The 8,817-nt window shown below is 31.5% G+C and overlaps 1 pseudogene; it reads left to right on the plus strand.

Moving 5' to 3' along the window:
- The first annotated feature begins 3,395 nt into the window (after positions 1-3,395).
- On the plus strand, positions 3,396-6,065 carry LOC108344479 (uncharacterized; annotated as a pseudogene).
- The last annotated feature ends 2,752 nt before the right edge of the window (positions 6,066-8,817 follow it).

Here is an 8,817-nt window from a genome sequence, read left to right on the forward strand (position 1 = left end):
TCATGGTGGCTTCTACTGCTTTGCAAAGCCATTGTCAATGGGTTTCACCCTACCACACTCACGAGGTTAGTCCGTTATCACTCACCTTAGACCATACTGGAAGCACCCAAGACTAGGACCTCCTGCTACTCCTCACCACATGGATCAATTCTCTCTACTTGAGAATGAAAGACCATTGGAGCGTCAGGATAACCCCCAAGACTGAACTACCATGCAAATCATTCTAAACACTAAGGGCACCACCATAAATGTTCTCCTTGAAGATCATGGAATTACGTCCAATAACATAGGGCACCACCATGTAACCTCCCTTTGAGATCCATGGAATTACGTCCAATAACATAGGACACCACCATGTAACCTCACTTTGAGATCCATGGAATTATGTCCAATAACATAGGGCACCACCATGTAACCTCCCTTTGAGATCCATGGAATTACGTCCATCAACCATACTTGTAAAACCACATACTTTCAATCACTTTGAATCACCATTCATACCTTTGAATCACATACACTTTCACTTTAACAATATACAACATGTTTGAATCCCATCATACAATACAATATGCTCCGACACATACTTCACAAACCATACAACATTCAACTCTATGTGAAACAATACAAAAGAGAAGATAGAGAATAAAACCCTGAACGTCTCGCACAGCGCACCCCTTTGCACAACGAAACTGAGAGCGTTTCGCACAACGCATACTATTCGCATTGCGAATTAACTCACAGAGGTGCCATACCTCATGCCTCTCACATAGCGCACCCTAGTCGCTATGCGAGAGCTCAGACAGAGACCAACCCCCTAAGACAACGCGCTATGCGCCCCAATCACTCTGCGAATTAACCAAAATGCAACTCCAGACTCCTTCCAGTCGCATAGCGAATAGATTCGCTATGCGAATCACCAGGCAGAGAGCAACACTCTCTAGTCATTCGCACAATGCACCATTTCGCACAATGAATGACTAAACCGTGAGCACCCTTCTACAGGGTCTCGCTATGCGAAACCATACGCATAGCGAGACTGCATAATCTACAGAACACAAGTTCTGCAGAATTATGCACTCACACACCCTCTTACCATTTCCAGTCCAATTCCCTAACTTCTAACACCCCTAATTTGAGTTTTAACTCTGATTGTTCTTATCTAACTGATTTTAAAGATCCCTACAATCAATCTAAAAGGTTTAAGACTCAGTTCTTATTCTAAAACACCAAATTCAACAACTTGGAGGCCCAATTTTAGTTATACCACTTTTAACATGTTTTTGGCCAATTTAAAGTTCCTAACAAGTCACAATTGACTTATCTGAGCTACCCAAACATCCCAATTGCACTTAAGACCTCCAATGCCCAAAATCACTACTTTACTTCCTCCAATTTGCCCTAAAACACTATAATTTCACTTAACTTTCCATTTAATTCAACTATAACAAATTTGTCACTCCAAGCACTTCCAACATGCTCAAATTACAACATTAAGATTCATCCAAAACAGTTATAAGCATCACAGCACAACTTCATAGAATTCAGTTTCAGCACAAACCACACCATATACATATCAGACCAAAATACTATTCTGAAGCAACATACATAGTTAGATTTCAACATACATTCATATCATATCACAAAAATAAAGAAGTATTCTAGCTCCCCTTACCTTAGAGTTGAGCAACCTAGCTCACAAGAACGACTCAACAATGCCGAACTCAACAAGAACCTAGACAACACCCTACAACCACCACATTGGTGACGAAAATGGCTCTTAGAGCTCAAGATTTAGCAGAGAGTGGGAAAGGGGGAACACAAGATACATGCAACCAGTAGAACTGCATGTTCTAGGTTCTAAAACAGCGGAGGAAGAGGAAAGGAAACTACTTACCGGTTGGAATGAAGAACGAAGAAAGTGATCGGTTTAAAACGGAGCCCTCTATGCCGCGGGTACTGAGGCACCACCTGATCGGAAATCAAACGGCTCAGTGAAGAGATTTGGTAGAGAGAAGGTAGAGAACTTGGAAGAAATGAGTTCTAGAGAGAGAGTAGGGCTTGACTAATGAACCAAGATGTTCTAAAATGTGTTTTTAAGAAAGAAATTTTGGTTTCATTAACTTAATACCCTATTAGCTTTCTAATTCAGATTTTTCAGGTTTTCACAATTGTAATTGTTATAATATAATTTGAATACAATTATACTTTTATTTTAATAAAATAATTATAGTTTTATAAATTATTATATAAACCGAATTTTAGTAAAGAATACATACTTTTATTATATAAATATGATTATTTTTGTTAATAAAGAAGTTATTTCGTGTGTGTATTTTAAAGAAGTAATTACACATCCTATAATTTTTTTTATATAATCTTCTATGAAATCATATAAATGAATCTTAAGAGAAGTTTAAAGATTCAGTAGTTTTATATAAAAATGAATTTAAATTATTTTAAATCTTTATATAGTCTAAACCTTTTATTATTAAAATATTGTATATTTTTTTAATAAAAATCACCACTGCAATTAAGGCATTTTGTAGGTTCTCTCAAAAAATCATCATTGCAATTATTATAATTTAATTTGAATACAATTATACTTTTATATTAGTAAAATAATTATAGTTTTATAAATTATTATATAAACCGAATTTTAATGAAGAATACATATTTTTGTTATATAAATATGATTATTTTATTAATAAAGTAGTTATTTCGTGTGTGTATTTTAAAGAAGTAATTATACATCTTATTATTTTTAGTTTTTTATATCATAATTTTCTATGGAATCATACGAAGATGTCAACATTTAAAAGATTTAAATTTGCTTTTATTGTTATTATTACGTTTTTAATTTGAAACAGTCTTCTTTGTTAATATCTTATAATTTTTAGGTAATATCGTAAAACTAATTTTATTTTTTGGTAATGTCGTAAAACTAATTTTATTTTTAGGTAAATTTATCTATTCTATGACATCGTAAAAGTAATTTAATAAAAGATAGTTGAAAAACTATCTTAAACTAGAAAATGGATATCTTAAACTAGAAAATGGTTTTATCCAGAGTTCATATAAAGTTATAAGTGGAAACAATTAACGAATGAAAAGTGAAATTTAAAAAAGAATACTGTATTATCTTATTTATAGATAAAAAATACAATAATATCTTATTTATAAACCAAAAGGTAACATCTTATATATTATTTTATCTGTATCATGTTTCGTTTTCTAATGTTAGCCGAAGAAGTTACAAAACAATAACAGTTATCTTAGTTTTTTTATATATGTATTCATACAAAGTGGCAGACTAAGAACTACGTTTTCACCCTCTTTCTCTTTTCTATTACATAGGTGAGTGAGTAATTCCTTTGGGAACTGAGGAGAAGTAGAAAATGACGAAAGTGAATATCTTTATGGTGGGAATTATGCTCTTGCATTGTTGGGTAGCAATAAGTGAGGCAAAGTACTTGAAATATAAAGACCCGAAGCAACATCTGAATGTTCGAATCAAGCTTCTCATAGATAGAATGACTTTAGAGAAGAAAATTGGTCAGATGACATAAATTGAACGTAAAGTTGCTTCTGCAGAAATCATGAAGAACTATTATATTGGTAAGCTCAATTTTTTGAAGGAAAAACAAAAAATATATATTTTGATATATTTATTTAGTTGTTTTCTTATATGGTTTGTGTTTTTGGTAGGGAGTGTGCTGAGTGGGGCTGGTAGTGTTCCAAAGCCACAAGCTTCTGCAGAGGATTGGATGAACATGGTGAATGATTTACAAAAGGGTTCTTTATCAACTAGATTGGGGATCCCTATGATATACAGGATCGATGTTATTCATGGCAATAATAATGTATATAACGCAACAATTTTCCCACACAATGTTGGGTTAGGTGCTACCAGGTAAATTATCACTATCATTATATGTGCATTTCCCTCACAATGTTTTGTAATACTTATTTTTTCTTTTATTTCTTTTTTATGCTTTTAGTTTCTTAAATAAATTACTTTTTAAAATTATGTTTGTGTATCTTGATGGAATTTATCTTTTAACAACTAGGGATCCTAAACTAGTGAGGAGAATTGGAGCAGCAACTGCTCTGGAAGTTAGAGCTACTGGAATTCAATATGCCTTTGCACCTTGCATAGCGGTAATAAAGAACATTCTATTGAATAATTTTATTATAATATTCATTTGGCCTCAATTATAACCTTATCTTAATATGATTTGAGGTATAGGTTTGTAGAGATCCCAGGTGGGGAAGATGTTACGAAAGTTATAGTGAAGACCACAAAGTAGTTCAAGCTATGACTGAGATTATTCCAGGTCTGTAAGGTGAAATCCCAACAAACTCTCAAAAGGGTTTCCCATATGTTGCTGGAAAGTAAGAACTTCATTATTCCCTTTGTTTCATATTTGTTTCTATCTTTGATAAACTTTCTTGGTGTTGGTGTTAACATACTGGCATTTGTTTGCATAGGCGAAAAGTTATAGCCTCCGCAAAACATTATGTTGGGGATGGAGGAACCATTAAGGGAATCAATGAGAACAACACAGTTATAAGCAAACATGGATTGCTTAGCATTCACATGCCAGCCTATTATAATGTAATCATCAAGGGTGTTTCCACTATCATGGTCTCTTATTCAAGCTGGAATGGAGAAAAGATACATGCCAATCATAATCTAACCACATACTTTCTTAAGAACTCATTACGCTTTAGGGTAACACTCAACTTCTGAGGGCTTCATTTAACTCAAAATAGCAAATTGACATAGTAAACATGTTGTAAATTTTGTTGGCTTTTTTAAGGTTTTGTCATATCAGATTGGAAGGGAATTGATAAGATCACTACCCCTACTCTTGCTAACTACACATATTCCATTTATGCTGCAATCACTGAGTTGACATGGTAAACTATGAGTTTAAAGTACAAAGTTGAATGATTTTTCCCATTACTTTTTATCATATTCTAATACTTGCTCAAGTACTGTTGCAGGTAATGGTTCCCCTTAACTACACAGAATTCATAGATGGCCTAACCTCATTGGTGGAAAGTAATGCCATACCAATGAGCCGAATTGATGATGCAATAAGGAGAATTTTGAGAGTAAAGTTTGTTATGGGCCTTTTTGAGAACCCGTTGGCTGATCATAACCTAGTTCACCATCTTGGGAAGAAGGTTTGTTAGTAGTCAAACAAGTGTATATTGTTTATCTACCAACAATTTTTCTTTTTTTGCATATTGATAAAATCGTTTTGACAATGTACCTTGACAGAAACATAGAGAATTGGCTCGGGAAGTTGTGAGGAAGTCCTTGGTTCTATTGAAGAATGGTGAAAATCCTAACCAACCCATTCTCCCTCTCCCTAAAAAGGCTTCAAAGATATTGGTTGCTGGAAGCCATGCTGATAATCTAGGATATCAGTGTGATGGATGAACCATCGAATGACAAGGAGTTACTGGAAACAATGTCACCAAAGGTATATTATAGATTCCTTCACAACTTCTTACCCTTTTGTGTAGTTCGATAAAAGCTCAATATTGAAGAGGTTGTGCTATTTACAGGTACAACAATCCTCAATGCTATCAAAAACACGATTGATAAAGATACTGAGGTAGTGTACAAGGATAATCCAGATTTGGACTATGTGAAGTCTAATAATTTTTCATATGTCATTGTGGTAGTTGGAGAGCAACCATATGCTAAAACAAACGGTGATAGTTTGAATTTGAGAATCTCTGCACTTGGGCCATAAACGATAAAAAATGTGTGTGGAGGAGTGAAATGTGTTACTGTGATAATCTCTGGTCGTCCAATGGTTATAGAACCATATGTTGACAAAATTGATGCTCTGGTTGCTGCTTGGCTTCCTAGTACTGAGGGAAATGGTGTGACTGACGTTTTGTTTGGTGACTATGGTTTTAGAGGAAAACTTCCAAGGACATGGTTCAAAAGTGTTGATCAGTTGCCAATGAATGTTGGAGATAGTCATTATGATCCCATTTTCCCCTTTGGATTTGGCCTTAAAACCAAACACCACAAAGTTAATTAGGAATCCAAAATCATGTGTCGTTTAATTTTAGTCTATTTACTATTAAGAGTTTCTTGTTACGTTTTTTTTAGTATATAATTTAGCATATGTAATATAATTATCTTTTTATTTATTTCTTATTTAGAATTTAATAACTATATAACTTTAAATAGTAAAGTCAATTTTATAGTATGTGATAGCTTCCGTTTAAAATGTGTTTGAGTACTAAACTTTTATTAAATAAATAGAAAACAATACATTATTCTGAGTGCAATTTTTTATAATGTGATCATGATGGATATAGTAGTTAATAAAACTCTCCAAAGAAAACTCTAATAGAATAACAAATTAGAAAATAAAAGAACAACATTCTAGTAAATCATTAAAAAAAGACCGTTATGTTAAAAAAAGATGGTTATTTAAGATAAGAAAGATAGTTATTTAATTACATTTATATATATGCAATATAAATTGATAACATCATCTTAAAATTTCATTGGTTATTGTAAATACCATTTCCTAATCTATACATATCCATATTTTCATAATTAAATGAAAATTAGAGCAATACCATACTTATTGCATTAACATAATTAAATGAAAATTGTGTAATATGTAATACTTGGCTAAGCTTCAACTAGGCAACTCAAATTTTGATAGTCCTTCATTAGATAAGTTTTTAATCATGTTTTGTAACTTATTTGATTACAGTTTTCTTGTTTCTCCATAATGAAGTATTTTTGAGTGTTTGCTCAACAATTTGAAGAAAACTTGAACAACCACTTGAAGTTCATTCTTCATTCGTTGTGTGAATGCTAGCTCCAAATATTAATATGTTACATTTTTTTTCTTTAAATTTGGAAATTAATATGTTAGAGCTTCATTTGAAATTTATTTTAACTATTTGAAATATAGTCTACATGAAAAATAAATATTTGAATGTAACATTTTATTCATTCTAAAATTTGAATATATTCTTTTTTAAAATATAATATACAAAATTTATAGTACAAAATATTTTTGGAATGTGCTTGAAATATTGAATTTTTGTGGTATAGTACAAAATTTATATAAATAATTGAAATATTGAATTTTTGTTATGTAGTACAAAAATTTGAATTATGTGTGTGTATTTTTGTTGTATAGTAGAAAATTTATATATATAATTTGAAATATGTGATATGGTAGATTTTAAATTTGCTTGATTTGGTTGATGAGTTGAAGTGACTATGTAGAAATAGTATGACTAAATTGTATTTAAGTTTGGTCGTATAAGGATTGGAATTATGAAATTATGTTGTATATGTTCATCTATGTATGAATTTGTGTGATTGTATTTTGGAGTCAACTAAATGGATATGTGTAAAACTATTGATGTTGTATGATGATTGGTCTGTGAGGTTGGTTGGGTTCAAATTATATATCTATAAGTGTGTATGAACCTTTGAACTCTTGGTTGATTTGATCTTGAAATGGGGTGTGCATATAATTTTTTGGTTGTTGTTCTACCTATGGTGTATCATTTTGGTTTATTTGGTTTATTTAGGACACCTTGAATTGGTAACAATGATATTTTTGAACTAAGAAATATGTTAGAGTACCTAGATTAATCAAGTGATTGATTTGATACACCTAGGAAGATTTTGGCTTTATGCAGACTCAATGACAAACCAAACTCTCATTAAGTGAGTGTTAAATTCGAGTTTGACATAAATGTATAGTGCTAGTAATTTATTCTCTAAGCAAGTGCCTTTTTAGAGGTAGTTTGCTAAAAGAGTAAGTCAGCTCATTGAGTGAGTCTGCTGAAATGTTGTATTTAATATGGGTTTGAAAAGTGGAAAATCTTTTGAGAAATTATTCTAGTATGGTTATGGTTTAAGGGAATGAAAAGAGACTAATGGATTAAAATGATTTTGGATGGAGGTGTTGTGTGTATTGTATGATTATGGTGTTCTTAAGGAGGAATGCCATAATAGTTATTATAATGTTATGCCTTTAGTAGGTAATCCACATTGTGAATTCATCGTAACTCTGTTAGACTTGCTGACTCATATGACTCATATAGAGGATATGACTTACATAGTGTGAGTTGAGGAAGGTTCCTATAGCAGGATATGAGGTTGAAGACACCTTTTTTGGAGAGACTTTAAATGAATTTACCCTATCATGCATGATTGAGACCAGGTAAATCAGGATCGATCGTGATATTTTATTTCATGATTTCAAGACAAGTTCTTGACTTCACAAGTATTCGACTCAATGCATAAATCCATAATTAAGTCTAGAGTTATTTTATCTGAGTCTTTTATAATGTGTTGTTTGCTGGTAAGAATGTATGACTATTTAAGTGTTAACAAATTGAGATTATGGTTAATATTGTAAGGTGTTCATAAATTGTAATAGTTAGATCGTCGCACGAATTGTAAATTTTACTTTTTATAATAAAAATGACAAATTATTAAAATAAAATTATTTCCTCCGTTAATACTTTATCAAACTTAAGTTTATAGAAAATGAATTATGTATAAAAAATCCGTCATTTTTAATTTTATTTGAATTTTATTTTAAATAAAATCTTATTTATCAGTTTGAATTTTATTTTAATTAAAATTTATTCAAGTTAAAGGGTGTAATTGAAAACTACTTCAAATTTTAATTAGGTGTTAATTTTATTTTAATTAAAAGCCATTCACTGATAAATTAGTGTTGTGCGTCTAAAAAAGTGAATTCAATATCAATAATAATTTTAATAGAGAGATGTTGAGATTGACAA

Source organism: Vigna angularis, chromosome 8 (assembly GCF_016808095.1).
Source record: "Vigna angularis cultivar LongXiaoDou No.4 chromosome 8, ASM1680809v1, whole genome shotgun sequence".
In the NCBI taxonomy this organism is placed as follows: domain Eukaryota; kingdom Viridiplantae; phylum Streptophyta; class Magnoliopsida; order Fabales; family Fabaceae; genus Vigna; species Vigna angularis.